Source organism: Schistocerca nitens, chromosome 3 (assembly GCF_023898315.1).
Source record: "Schistocerca nitens isolate TAMUIC-IGC-003100 chromosome 3, iqSchNite1.1, whole genome shotgun sequence".
NCBI lineage: Eukaryota > Metazoa > Arthropoda > Insecta > Orthoptera > Acrididae > Schistocerca > Schistocerca nitens.
Window position 1 is genome coordinate 883,814,282 of NC_064616.1, and position 15,897 is coordinate 883,830,178.

The window sequence follows — 15,897 nt, forward strand, 5'->3', positions numbered from 1 at the left end:
AGATAGTCACAAAAACAAGTTTACAACATGAACACACGAAAAACGTAAATAAACTCAAGTAATCTACTTGTATCGACAGAAAGATTGACTGCAATAAATCACTGCTCGTAGTACAATAGATCTGTTCTTGAAGGATATTACACAAACGATTTGCTATGCAGACAACCGCGCAAAAATTAAACATCCAGACATGGTAGGTAAAGTATTGTTTGACAGTACTGTGACAGCTAGGCATTCACGCGCCACATCCGCTTTAGAAATGCATTTAAACACGAAAATGATGCCGTGCTATACGTAAAGTATATATTTTTAGAATTAGGAATACTCACAGAATTTTATTAAATAAAGTGTTTCCATTTTTTGGACCTTAGGACTTCCATATTCCCTTAAGCAATATTTTCAAATGAGCAGCAGGTTAAATATCAAAATAAATTGAGTTGTGACTTAACCTATTTGTCAATATACGAACTTAGATCATGTCAGCAGACACCTGTTCCAACGTAAAAAAGTTAATGCAGTTAGAAGAATTCTGCTGCAAAAAATTAATATCCTCAACTGTAGTACATCTACATGCATACTCCACAAGCCACCGTGCTGTACATGGTGGAGGGTGCGATATATATGTTAGTTAATGTGTTATGACACGTTTCTTTAAATACCGCACATCCATTTATGCAGATTTAATCCCGCCTAAAGCAGTAATTCAATGATGTTCCGCCTTATCATCAAATGCTCGACAAGCCTGTAAAAGTATTATTCATCTCTTTTAACACAAAATACCTCATTGTGCACTGAAATATTTTAGTATTAGGTTAGGTTCAACGTCCTATGTCCTTAAAGACGTAAACACATTACGGTAAATAAGAATGCATGCTATCTGAACTTTTTCAGGCAAACCCGATAGTGGCACTCTCAAATGTTATTGGGAATTGTTGATTCCTGTTCTTATTATTCATTTTATTTACTGAAGTGATTGTCTTTATCATCCGATTAATTATAGATAGAATTGAGACACACGTGGAAAGTACGTGTTTTATCTGAGGCTACTTATATGTAGACGGTTCAATCCCGCGTCCGGCCATCCTGATTTAGGTTTTCCGTGATTTCCCTAAATCGCTCCAGGCAAATGCCGGGATGGTTCCTTTCAAAGGGCACGGCCGACTTCCTTCACCGTCCTTCCCTAATCCGATGAGACCGATGACCTCGCTGTCTGGTCTCCTTCCCCAAAACCAACCAACCAACCAACTTATATGTATTATCATTTAATGTCTTGTGCAAGTTTTGGGTATTTCTTTCTGGAAACATATCACATAATGTGTAGCTGATTTACTTTTAATATAGAAATCCATCCATCCGGGTCAGAGATATTATGTTTCCAGTACATCACTATCAACTCATTTGTTAACAAGCCATTGGCAACCATGGTTTTCTTGTATCAAACAACCCATAAAGCCCCACTGAGCCGTATCTTTTAATATCCTCTCTGTATTTTACTGGCTAGATACCTTCTATTTACCTAGTCAGTGACATTTCCCTTGCTAAATAACAATCACGCGTATCCAAACATGATGCTGAAGCTTGTAGGAGTCCCAACAGGTCCATAGCACCAGCGAGGTTTCTCACAGCGTGTATCACAGTTTAACGTATTTGCAGCGATTACAGAAGATTTCTCGGTTATCAGCTGACGTGTCCTAAAAAGCGCTGCAGGAGCTTTGGTGATAGCAACCCACGCCTCTCGCTTATCAGTGGGATAATTCCTAAGCTGCGTGTTGTGTGGTAGCACTTGTATGGAGCTAATGACACAGTGGAGGAAGATACAATAGAATACAGTGGCCTTTTTGGAGATAAGTACTTGGTCTATTTGTCCAGAATGTTCCTGGTGGAGTATATACAGTATAAATTTGCTGGTATAGCCAGTTCGGGAATTTCTCATAGTGAATGTGTAGAGACTAGATGTTGCTAAAGGGTTAGCTGGTCTTGGTGATCGTTCTGCAAACTGTCGTGTTTATTACTGTTTCATAAACAATATGGATATTCGTATTCCGTAACTGTTGTCGAATTTTCTGAGCGAGACAGTACTGGCAAGATATATAGCACAGAAAAGACTGTCATATAGTGCTCTTAGGAGTCCTCCAGGACACCTAATCGAATTTTAAGTCCAAGAATTAGTAGTCTAAAGAAGTAAAGTTGTTTGGTCTGGACTGTATGGGATAGTTGGTATGAATGGAAGGTAAAGCATTTTCGAAGTTTGTGAAATGGGAATCAGCCCAGTTTACTTGCGAACGTGTGGCTACATACTCGATTAGAATTCGAAGTGACCGCGTACGCAAAGCAATAGAAACTGTTGAAGGACCACAGCGTTATTAATAAGATTCAAACAGATACGAAGCCGTCTCAAAAAATATTAAACAGTTCCATAATAAGTTTCATGTGTTTCAGTTTAAATACTCACTTCTCTGTAATTAGCTGTTTTATTTATAGTACCGCAACACGTTCGAATAATTATACCCCCATGAAATGATTACAAACAGAGATGTCATAACTGATTTTTGGTTGTGCTGTTTCTGAGTTATCTGTGGCGCTGTATGGCAGTATGAAGCAGCAACATGGCATTTTAGTATGCGAACGCGTGTACTAAACTTTTTAAGTTTAAGATTAGTGCTTCAGTACAGATGACAGTCTGACCAGAAATTCGTATACACAAACATATACTGGAGCAATAAATAATACAATTAGTCAACGAAATTTCTATAGACTGCGACATCATTAAAGGCCTAATAGGGGCTCAAAAATCACATATATAGCGGAAAGATGCAGTGTCAGTTTCGAAAACTTACACATGTAGGGTTTCAAAGAAAATTCGAGATGTTTTCATAATTTAATGTAGACAGGAGCAGCTGCTGTGACAAATCTTACCACAGAGCAAGGAAATTATCAGGTAACGATAATTAAAAGCCGTCTGAAACACCTGACTCGTGTGTTTCAGAAAATAAATGTTCAGTCACGGACAGCATTTAAGTATAAATTGGAAATTTGTGGTCAGGACTGTGGGTCCAAGCTGCTGAGGTCATCGGTCCCTAGGATTACACCCTAATTAAACTAATTTGCGCTAAGGACAACACACACACGCCCGAGGGAGGAGTCGAACCTCCGACGGGGGTATTTAAGTATAAGGGTATTCAAAGAGAAAAGAGCCGGAGGCATAATTACAGAAACCAGTACCTGTATGTTAGAAGTATCTACCCTGGCTGTTGAGACATGTCTCCCACTGTGACACAAGGCGGTGAATGGCTGTCTCATAAAATGCCCGGGGCTGCGATGTTAACCAGTTCCGCACGTACAGCTGAACGTCGGCGTCCACACGAGTGCAGGAACGATCATGCTGATGTTCTTCTTTGACCAAGATGACCCCCTTCTGAGTCACTTCCTGCAGCACGACACACAGTGAATGCCCAGCGTTTCTCGCAAACCTTGACCACCCTTTGCCAAGCGACCAAATGAAAACGTCTAGGCACTCTCACCCGTGGGGTCATTTTGCTCCACGTCAAAGCTCAGCTTCATACGGCCAACGTAGACGCCGCACTCCTGCAGAAATTCAAATGGGAGGTCCTAGGCCACCCTCCATACCGTCCGGACCTCGCTCCCTGCTATTGCGTCATTTTTGGTTCCCTTAAAAAGGCTCTGAGGGGCAAACGAGTCACGTCAGACAACGACGTGCAGCTGTACGTGCGGAACTGGTTAACATCGCAGCTCCGGGAATTTTATGAGACAGACATTCACCGCCTTGTCACAGTGGCACAAGTGTCTCAACAGCTAGGGTCAATATTTCTAGCATATAGGTGCTGGTTTCTGTAATTATGCCTCCGGCTCGTTTCTTTTTGAGCGCCCCTTACACTAAAAACAAACGTGACGTTCCGATGCAACTGGGACTACGTAGAAACCAACCGAACCTCCCTGCTACGGCGCTAACTATAGGAAATACACTATCTGATGAAAAGTATCCGGACATCTATTAGTGGACATTAATACGGGAAATGTCCACCATTCGCCTTTATTACAGCTTGGACTCTGCTGCGGACACTGCTAGTGAGGTGTCTGAATGTCTGTGGAGGAGTGCCAGCCCATTCTTTCTCAAGAATCGAAAACAGAGAGGGTCGTGAATTTGGACACTGGAATATAAAACGAAGTCGACGTTCTAACTCATCACAAAGGTGTTCCATTGAGTTCGTCGGTACTCTCGATACGCCGACCCATTTCAAGAATGTTGTTATCCACATGTAATTGCTTCACAGATGCTGCTCTATGACAAGTGTGCATTGTCATGCTGATACAACCGATCATCGTCTGTCCTCCCAAATTTAACGTTTTCTTAAGCGCAGTAAGAAGACTGCACCTTAACCAAGAAAAACACCCCCATATCTTAACAAAACCCCTAGCCCGTTGTTCACTGTTGGCACTGCACATGATGGAATAGCCAAGCATTCGCCAAACCCAAACCCTTCCATCGGTATTCCACAGGATTGAGCGTGATCCATCACCCCAAATTACTCTTTTCCAGTCATCCACTGTCCAGTGGAGTCTTTCTTTATACCGTCTCAAGCTTCGATTGGCTCTGACTACAGAAATGGGTAGCTTATTAGGTGCTGCTCGACGATTATACCCCGCTAATTTCAGCTCCCTATGCACACTGGACTGCAGGTAGCACACTGTAACTCACGAGTGACTCCTTATACTGACTTCATGAGATTTTATGCAAACACTCTCCGCAACAATCGACGGTACCTGTCAGTCAATACATAAGATCTGCCTTGTCTTTGTTTAGCTGTGGTCGTTCCATTGCGTTGCTTCTTCACAGTCACATCAAAAACAGTCAACTTGGGTAGCTTTAGAAGGGGGTTGAAATGTCCCTGATGGAATTGTTCAAAAATGTGTGTGAAATCTTATGGGACTTAACTGCTAAGGTCATCAATCCCCAAGCTTGCACACTACTTAACCTAAATTATCCTAAGGACAAACACACACACCCATGCCCGAGGGAGGACTCGAACCTCCGCCGGGACCAGCCGCAGAGTCCATGACTGCAGCGCCTAAGACCGCTCGGCTAATCCCGCGCGGTGATGGAATTGTTACTCAGGTGATATCCAATGACTAGTGCACGTTCGAAGTCGCTGAACTCTCCTGACCTAACCATTCTGCTGCTATTCCTTCTCCACTGACAACACAATGCTCTCCGCCATCTTTTATAGTGGGTGTCCGCCTCTTGTGACATCTAGTGCTCAGTTCCACATTACGTAGATCTGTCTGGACACGTTTGATCAGATAATGTAACTGTAAGGGGGTGAACGGTGAACTGTGTTGCGGCCTGCACGGAAAAATCAAACAAATTACTCTACCGTGATCGCTTAATCCTCAACACACCTTCATAATTACGGTGAAGATGACTAGTTTTTGGGACATGACATAGAAGCTCATAGAATCCGTAGAGTGAGTGAAAGTGATGACTGTGCCAGTATTTTTGGATATCTATGCCATCATAATCTATATTTCCACAAAGAGTGTATTACAAGAAATTTTTACATGTTATTTAAATGTATAAAAGAAGGCAAAGAAAAACTATTATTCGTTGATAAAGGTAAATAAGGGCGACACACATTAAAATCCGCTTCCTACGTATTACAAATAACCTAAATTGGAACGATCCCATAGATAATGTTGTGGGTAGCGCAAACCAAAGACTGCGATTCATTGGCAAAAGACTTAGAAGGTGTAACAGCTCTACTAAAGAGACTGTTTACACCACGCTTGTCCACCCTATCCTGGAGTACTGCTGTGCGGTGTGGGATCCGCATCAAATGGGACTAACGGATGACATCGAAAAGTTCTAAGAAGGGTGAAATAGAGGAGATAGTGCCACAGACATGATACGTGAATTGGAGTGGCAATCATTAAAACCAAGGCGTTTTCCGTTGCGACGGCATATTCTCCTGAAATTTCAATCACCAGAATTCACCTCCGGTTGCGAAAACATCCTGTTGGCGCCCACCTACGTAGTGGTAGAGAGACAGCTTGAAGGTGGTTCATTGAACTCTCTGCCGGGTACTTTATTGTGAACAGCAGAGTAACCACGTAGATGTAGATATGAATCTGGGTAGTAGCTTTAACAACATACAAAATTTGAAAACTCATTTCACCGACGCTACATTGTTACTTTCTGACGGAGTACTTACTATCTTTCATCCCTTTCCTCTATAAAACAACCCGTTCTGTCAGCTAAGGACTCAATGTACCCCCTACCATCTTTCTCTAGCTGTAACTCTCGTAAACTGCGTGACAATTCAGAGTTTGTTACAGTCCGCTGATTTCATATATTCGTTGAGGCATGCCTTACGTTACTTCTTATTTCAAGCTTTTGCTGACATAACACTATCACTGCACCGTTTAGTATACTGACATAATATTTATAACCAATTTTAGTGTTTAGATGCAGTTAATGTTACCCTCTCGGAGGATTTTTACAGATTTAACCGTGAAGTGCCTAAAGAATTTTGCTTATCGGACTTGAAATTAAAGTTACGGAGAACAAAGAAAGTGTCAGATGCAATTTACATAATGTAACTAATCAAATTAACTCAAACGAAATGAAAAAGTAAATAGTTTTGTAAAAAAGAAAACCACCTATACTCCTTTCTTACGAAAGTGCAATGAACCCTATCACAAGCAGAAAAATGTTATAGTGGATAAAACCAGTTGTTGTAAGATATTCAAGTTTTCACAAGCACAAATGACACTTTAACACTCATCAATAGTAAACTTTGCCAAACCTGAGTTATTTCATCATCACAGCAGTTGCAATTCATTACTAAACTAGAAATGGACATGGACCTAGTCTTATTTCATCAAATACTTTCTACACAGCACAAATTTAATTAAAATTCACTTGCATTAGATGCACACATTCTTTAGTAAGCAATGTTGTAACTGTTTTTGTAAATAACGGGACTCATAGTAGCTTTACCTTCAGTAATAAAAACAGTAAGTAGGGGGCTCCTAATCTGATATTACACTTTTTATCACACAATGTGTACAAAACTCAACATAAACTTTAAAAGCAGTTGATATATTCATTAATCATTTTGAACAACTTGCAATTTGGGGGGGGGGGGGGGGGGGAGCTTTATCTTGACTACTATTATAATGCAAACTGGATACACTTTTCTGAAGCAAATTAAAATCAGCAAACTTTGGTAACACTCTTTCATAAATTTGACTCACCTTATATGCCCTTTCAACAGTTAGTGCAGCGGATATTTTTATCAGATATTGTATTTCAAATCTACCTTTCAAAACATTTACTTTAACTAACCTCACCATAACTTGTTAACTATTCGTCATCAGCACAATCATTTGCTTTTATAGACAGAATTTAAGCAAATAATCTTTAAAACCACAAACTTTAAACTGAAGCAATTCAATTACTGGGGAGGCTTTTTAAAAAGCAACATTTACTTCCTCCCTCAACTCCAATAAAATCCACAGCAATTTTTGACAAGTGTTTTTAGTACTCAGGTTTCAGCAAAAGTAAACACTTGTTTTTTCACCAGTTATCATAATCAGGGTACTCGGAAATCACTGTTTAAGAGGAGTGAATCCCAAGAGGTATCATGATAGGAAACAAATCGAGGTTGGCACACAAGATTAACAAGAGTTACCTTATATTTGCACATACTTTAGCAAATGTGCTGATCGATACACTTTACAAAGATATGACTTATCCTCTCTGCTGAAGTGATTGCGCAGCGTTGGTGGCGAGTACATAACAGATGGACTTCCTGTTGTAAGTAATTTGCTCTGTTATTTTCTTCTTGGCGACGATCATCAGCTATGGTATTTTCCAGCAACAGAGCAATGTATTGGAGCCATTCATCCACCCGAGGCTTGTCCATAGTATCTCCAAGCACTGAAAACCTCACTCGGCACCTGCACAATGCACCTTCCAATTACTAGCTACCGTCTGTACGGTTGCTAGTCTCCGAATGACTATCGTTTCCACCTTTTCCTTCGCACCAACCACGTTTTGCGCGCGCTAACTCACTTTCGTTGCAGATGGGAAGTACACCAGGTTTTAACTCGATATAAACCAAAAGCCCTAAGTGTGGATCAGTGTGTACATAGTTACATATTCATATCTTTTGCAGAATCCTTTCATATATACATATTAACAATTTAAAAAAAAAATATTGAAGTCATCCTTCTCCAAATGTAGCAAAGTGTTTAAATGGTGAAGAGAAAACATATTATAGATCTTTCTATATCTTTCCAGCATATCAAAGATTACATATCAAAGAAAATATACCTTATACAAAGCATAATTAATGAGAAAAAATATTTGGTATGTTAACTATGGTATTACACACTGACTTGACAGAGTACACGAAATTATGAAATACTGTTACTTAATATGTGCACGAAGATATTTTAGGCATATGTTGTACAATCTGATAATCTATCAGACGCTATTGAAGATTGATCAGTAGTATCAGATAATCTACTTGTAACTCCTGCACCTGTTACAACAGCAGTTTGTTTCCTGCTTATTTTATAGCTGAACGTTGTACTTTCTAATAGCAACAGTTTCCTTTCCTGTTCCAGTCGTAAATGGAGTGAAGGAAAAACGACTTTCCACTTACTTGTGCACGGTCTCTGATCTGTCTTCTTTTCGCGGTCCATACGAGTGATACGTGTTGGTTGCAGAAGGAACGTTCTGCAGTCTGTAGCAAATGCCACTTCACGAAATTGTCTCAATAGAGTTTCACGATAAGAAAGTATTCTTCACTCTGGGGTTCCCATTTGAGTTTACGGGGCATTTCCGTAATAACCACGTGTCGATCGAATCAAACATAAAATATCTAGCAGCACGCCTCTGAATTATTTCGATGTCTTCCTTTTATCCGATCTGGTTGGGATTCCAAACACTCTAGCAGTACTCAAGAACGGGTCGCACAAGTGTTCTGTATTCACGATCCTTTATACAGGGTTATAAACTTCCCTAGAATCATCCCAGTTACCCAGAGTCCACCATTCGTCTTCCCGACAACCGACCTTATGTGATCGACCCATTTAATGTCACTTTGCGACATTGCACCTAGTTATTTAATCTACGTGACTGGGTGAAGAAGCATACCACTAATACTGTATTCGAACATCACATGACTGTTTTTCATACTCATCTGCATACGAGGCAGTTTTAGAATATCAACAGTTAGTACCGTCTGTCATACGCGAATAATACAAAAAAATCAAATATTAGCGTGAAAACCACAACAATTAACATATCAACAATGCCTATAAGTGTTTAAAGTTATTGCTCTACTAGGTAACGTAATTACCATTGTAATCTTATACATCAGAACAAATTCGTCCGCCCCTGGTAGCTGACTGGTCAGCGTGAAGGATTGTCAATCCTCTGGGCCCGGCTTCGATTCCCGGCTGGGTCGCAGCTCGGCATTGGCCATACGTGGCTAACGCATGGTTACCTAATCCGTTGCGAGGACCCACCTCAGTGTCGCTGTGGCTCCCGAATGACAGTCGTCCGCCTCTTGCTGGACTGCCCACTTTTAGCCGCTCTGAGGCAGACTTTTAACTTTCCCAGCACCCTGTCTTCGGTGTTGGGCGACAATGCCTCCTCAGCAGCTTTAGTTTTGCGTTTTATCCGTGAGAGTGGGTTTTATACTTCTATGTAGGGTTTAGCGCATGTCCTTTGCTCCTCTGTGTTGTCCACCCTAGTGCTTTTAGAGTGGAGGTTTTAATGTGTTGCCGAGTGGCTGGCTTTCCTTTTTTAATCAGGTAGTTGACCAACCACTGTAATCTACTCTTATGTTTTACTCTATGTCTTACTCTCTTATGTCTTACTCTCTTATGTCTTACTCTCTTATGTCTTACTCTCTTATGTCTTACTCTCTTATGTCTTACTCTCTTATGTCTTACTCTCTTATGTCTTACTCTCTTATGTCTTACTCTCTTATGTCTTACTCTCTTATGTCTTACTCTCTTATGTCTTACTCTCTTATGTCTTACTCTCTTATGTCTTACTCTCTTATGTCTTACTCTCTTATGTCTTACTCTCTTATGTCTTACTCTCTTATGTCTTACTCTCTTATGTCTTACTCTCTTATGTCTTACTCTCTTATGTCTTACTCTCCTCTGTTTTACTCTCCTCTGTTTTACTCTCCTCTGTTTTACTCTCCTCTGTTTTACTCTCTTATGTCTTACTCTCTTATGTCTTACTCTCCTCTGTTTTACTCTCTTCTGAGCCGGCCGCGGTGGTCTCGCGGTTCTAGGCGCGCAGTCCGGAACCGTGCGACTGCTACGGTCGCAGGTTCGAATCCTGCCTCGGGCATGGATGTGTGTGATGTCCTTAGGTTAGTTAGGTTTAAGTAGTTCTAAGTTCTAGGGGACTTATGACCACAGATGTTAAGTCCCATAGTGCTCAGAGCCATTTGAACCATTTGAACTCTCTTCTGTTTCTAGCGTCTCTCTGTTGTTTTCTTGTCCTCTTTGTTCCTTTTAGTGTTCGTTGCCTTCCCTTCGTTCTTGTGGCTTTTCCTTTCTTTCCGTTTTGTGTTATATATTTCGTCCGTTTTATTCTCACACTTGTGGCATTGTTTTATTAGGAACAAGGGACCGATGGCATCGTAGTTTGGTCTCTTCTCCCGACTTTAAACCAACCTGCCAACCCGGCTGGGTCGGGGAATTTTCTCCACCCAGGGACTGGGTGGTGTGCTGTCATCATCATCCTTTCATCCTCATCGACTGCAGGTCGTCGAAGTGGCGTCAAATTAAAAGACTGGCACTCGGCGAACATTCTGCCCGACGGGGGGCCCTAGCCATACGATAAAATAAAATAAAGAACAAATTCGACACAAGACTTAAATTAGGCTATTTATGGGGCTCGGAGTAGTGTTAAAGCAAGCAGCATTAAATCGACCGCTGGAAGAATTTCAGTAACCACTCCGCCGCGACTAGGCAGTCCTCGACGGTGTTCTGATGCCACTGAACGATAACTGTTGCGGATTATCAATAAATAAACTGAGGTGACTGAAATCATGAAATACCTCCTAATACTGTGCTGGGACTCGTTTTCTCCGGCGTGGTGCAGAATCTTGATGGGTCATTGACTCAAGTCGTCGGAAGTCACTTGCACAGCCATGCTGCCTCTGGTCGTCCACAGTTGCGAAAGTGTTTCTGGTGCAGGATATTTTGTGGCCAAATCAAATGGCTCTGAGCACTATGGGACTCAACTGCTGTGGTCATCAGTCCCCTAGAACTTAGAACTACTTAAACCTAACTAACCTAAGGACATCACACACATCTATGCCCGAGGCAGGATTCGAACCTGCGACCGTAGCAGTCACACGGTTCCGGACTGCGCGCCTAGAACCGCGAGACCACCGCGTGGCCAAATCATTCACTCGAATTCTCCAGAATGTTCTTCAAACCAATCGCGAACCGCGAGACCACCGCGTGGCCAAATCATTCACTCGAATTCTCCAGAATGTTCTTCAAACCAATCGCGAACAGTTGTGATCCGGTCATATGGCGCATTGTCATCCATGAAAATTCCATCGTTATTTTGGAACGTGAATTCCATGAGTGGCTGGAAATGGTCAACGAACGGTTCAGTTTGATCAGAGGAGCCAGTCCATTCCATGCAAACACAGCCTACATCATTATCGTGTCACCTAGTGCTTGCGCGATCGCTACAGTCGCAGGTTCAAATCCAGCCTCGGGCATGGATGTGTGTGATGTCCTTACGTTAGTTAGGTTTAAGTAGTTCTAAGTGTAGGGGACCGATAACCTCAGATGTTAAGTCCCATAGTGTTCAGAGCCATTTGAACCACCTGCTTGCGCAGGTCTTATTGAAAACTTGGGTCTATGGCTTCGTGGGGTCTGCGACGCACTCGAAACCTACCATCAGCTCTTACCAACTGAAATCGGGACTCATCTGACCAGACCACGGTGATCCAGTTGCTTAGGGTGCAACCGATATGGTGGGGGCCCAGGAGAGGCGCTGCAGGCAACGTCGTGCTATTAGCAAAGGCACTCGCGTCGGTCGTCTGCTGCAACAGGCTATTATCGCCATATTTCGCCATACTGTCCTAACAGATACGTCATATGTCCCACATTGGTTTCTGCGGTTATTTCGCGCAGTGTTGTTTGTCTGTTAGCACTGACGACTCTACGATAACGCCGCTGCTCTTGGTCGTTCAGTGTGTTGGCCGTGGTGAGAGGTTATGGCTAAAACTGAGTATTCCCAGGACATTCTTGACACTGTGAATCTCTGAATACTGAAGTCCCTAACGGTTTCTGAAATGGAATGTCCTATGCATCTAGCTCCAACTCCCCATTCAAAGTCTATTAATTCCCGTCGGCGCTTACAATCACGTGTGAAACCTTTCCACATTAATCACCTGTCTACAAATCACAGCTCCGCCAGTGTGCTACCGTTTCATACCTTCTGTAAGCGATACCACATCCATTTGTATAATTTTTATATGTGCATATAACTATCCTACGACTTTCCTCACCTCAGTGTAGTTCTGCTGTTTCGACTATCTTTACCAGCATATTCAGAACTAGTTTTATGTTCTGTGAGCAGTGTCTTGTTTCCTCCACATTTTGATGTCACTTATTTCGGTTTGTGCTTACATCCTGTGTGCAGATCGTCAAGGATCTGAGATCTCTTCAGTCACTGTCTTTTCTAATCCTCCACACATCCTTCGAAAACTGTTTCTTAGAATTCCTCCACAAATTCTTAGTACATTTCTAATCCTCTGAGCGCTCCGGGAGCGTTAACGCTCGATACAAATAACGGCAGCAGCTTTCCATCATTCGGCCTGTGTGCATGTGATACTGTGATCTTATTTGTGTTGTTTTGATCTTTGTTTTGGAGTGAGAAAATGGCACGCCATTTAGAATGTACGAGGGCTATTCGGAAAGTAATATCCAATCGGGCACGGAATGGAAATCACAAAAAAAACAAAAGGTGAATCTCTGCACAGATTTGTTGGACAGTGTCTCCAATATGCCCATCGATCGGGTCAAGTGGCCATTCTCAGTTCTGAGCGTACAGTGAGCGCGTAAAGATACTTAGAAAATAGTGTCTTCCACCAATTATGAGCGCCTGTGAGAGATTTCGCCTGATTTCAGGCAGCCCACACAATGTACCTGTTACGCATTTACTTCATGACAATTCTCGGCCGATGGGAAATGTTTGATTGCCTACCGTACAGTCCGGACTTGGCTCTCTCTAATTTTCATCTCTGCTCACAGGAATCGTTGGCTATGAAGACAACATTTTGGCACAGACAAGAAGCTACAGATCGGGGTAGAAAATTGACGGAAAGCACAGGCAGCTAGCTGCCTTGTATGGCGAGGGTATTGGAAAGTTGGTACAATGTTATGACAAATGTTTCAGTTGTAGCGGCGACTGTGTAGAGAAGTAGCTGGAAGGTATCCCTAACTGTTGCAAATAAAATCTTTGTTGTTCCCATTTCGCGACCGATAGGTCCTTGCTTTCCTAATAGTCCTTGTACAAAGGAAGAAATGATAAAGATGGTGACAGGGAATTATACCTGGTACTTGGCGTCACTGGACAAAAGAAACAGAAGTAGAGTATGAAATGCCCCTTATGAGGACCATTGCAGTATTCGTGATTCATCATTACATATACCTATAATCAGTTCTACAGGTTGTAAATAAACAAAAGGTCTCGAAGGAAATTGAAATAATTAAACATTTAGTTACTCACGATTACGTCTTGTGATATAACATCAAACTGATTTCGATTAAAGCTGAGTCTCCCACATAGAATATATTGAATATTAATGTCTACAATGCTACAGTATTTTTTTTTGACGAGATATTAAATGCAGTTAAAAGAAATACGTCTTTCCATCGAAAAAGTCGTAGTTATATCCGTATTTCGACAGGCAGAAAAGCTTAGAGTAATAACCATAACGAAAACATACGCAACTCTTTGCGTGCTATCATTTCCAAGAATCATCTTTTCCGTGTACGGAACCGTTTATGAAATGATTACATGATTCACGTTGTGCGTCGCCAGAACGCTGGACGCAACACACGTAACCCTCCCATAGATACAAAAACCAATATCTTGAGAATGGTGATACATATAGCTTTACAATGAAGGCTTTCACGACCGGATGATACTGTTGTTGATAATTCGTCCGGGTTATATGGCCGTGGTCCATGGAATACTTCTATTCCGAACGTTTCGTCGAATACTACGTTGGACATCCTCAGAGGTATGGCTGGTCCTGCTGAGTCCTTCCGACTGCAGGCAGGACTCAACAGAACCAGCCATACCTCTGAGGATGTCCAACGTAGTATTCGACGAAACTTTAGGAATAGAAGTATTCCATGGACCACGGCCATATAACCCGGAAGAATGATCAACAACATATACACTCCTGGAAATGGAAAAAAGAACACATTGACACCGGTGTGTCAGACCCACCATACTTGAATACAACCAGGACTGCATACGACCGAGGCACACAGGGCCAACACCCGGCATCATGGTGTGGGGAGCGATCTCCTACACTGGCCGTACACCACTGGTGATCGTCGAGGGGACACTGAATAGTGCACGGTACATCCAAACCGTCATCGAACCCATCGTTCTACCATTCCTAGACCGGCAAGGGAACTTGCTGTTCCAACAGGACAATGCACGTCCGCATGTATCCCGTGCCACCCAACGTGCTCTAGAAGGTGTTAAGTCAACTACCCTGGCCAGCAAGATCTCCGGATCTGTCCCCCATTGAGCATGTTTGGGACTGGATGAAGCGTCGTCTCACGCGGTCTGCACGTCCAGCACGAACGCTGGTCCAACTGAGGCGCCAGGTGGAAATGGCATGGCAAGCCGTTCCACAGGACTACATCCAGCATCTCTACGATCGTCTCCATGGGAGAATAGCAGCCTGCATTGCTGCGAAAGGTGGATATACACTGTACTAGTGCCGACATTGTGCATGCTCTGTTGCCTGTGTCTATGTGCCTGTGGTTCTGTCAGTGTGATCATGTGATGTATCTGACCCCAGGAATGTGTCAATAAAGTTTCCCCTTCCTGGGACAATGAATTCACGGTGTTCTTATTTCAATTTCCAGGAGTGTAGCTTCGACTCAGCTTTAAAAACAATTTCAATATGTTTCTCCACTCACTTTCCGACCCGTATCAGCAACAGTAATTAAGTTGTCAAATAAAAATGCAGCCTCTACCTTTTGACACTTTCGATATGTTAACTACATTTTATACACGGAAATCACTGACGTAAAAGGAACCATACGGAAAGTCTAAGCATTGTGCTTCTACCTCTGCGAAAATCTTAAACTTTCGTTAAATGTTTTATTTAACTGGATGCACTACAGTAACTACACTTAACGAGCCAAAGAATCAACAGTCCAATGTCGGTGTTGACGGCCCGGGCGAGGCGTAAAGCTTCGTGTCGTGCAATCAAGGGTACACAAGTGGACCTTCGGCTCCGAAAACCCATATCGATGATGTTTCGTTGAGTCGTTCGCACGCTGACACTTGTTGATGGCCCAGCGCTGAAATCTGCAGCAGTTTGTGGAAGGGTTGCACTTCTGTCGCGTTGAACGATTCTCTTCATTCGTTGTTGGTCCCGTTCTTGCAGGATTTTTTCCGGCCGCAGCGATGTCGGAGATTTGATGTTTCACGGAATTCCTGATATTCACGGTACACTCGTGAAATGGTCGTACGGGAAAATTCCCGCTTCATTGCTACCACGGAAATGCTGTGTTCCATCGCTCGTGCGCCGACTATAACGCAACGTTCAAATTCATTTAAATCTTGAT

General features: G+C 42.4%; 1 protein-coding gene across 3 annotated transcripts in view; it reads left to right on the forward strand.

Moving 5' to 3' along the window:
• The window catches only part of LOC126249805 (UNC93-like protein), a 448,375-nt gene that overhangs the window by 43,297 nt on the left and 389,181 nt on the right, over positions 1–15,897 (forward strand). The window lies entirely within an intron of this gene.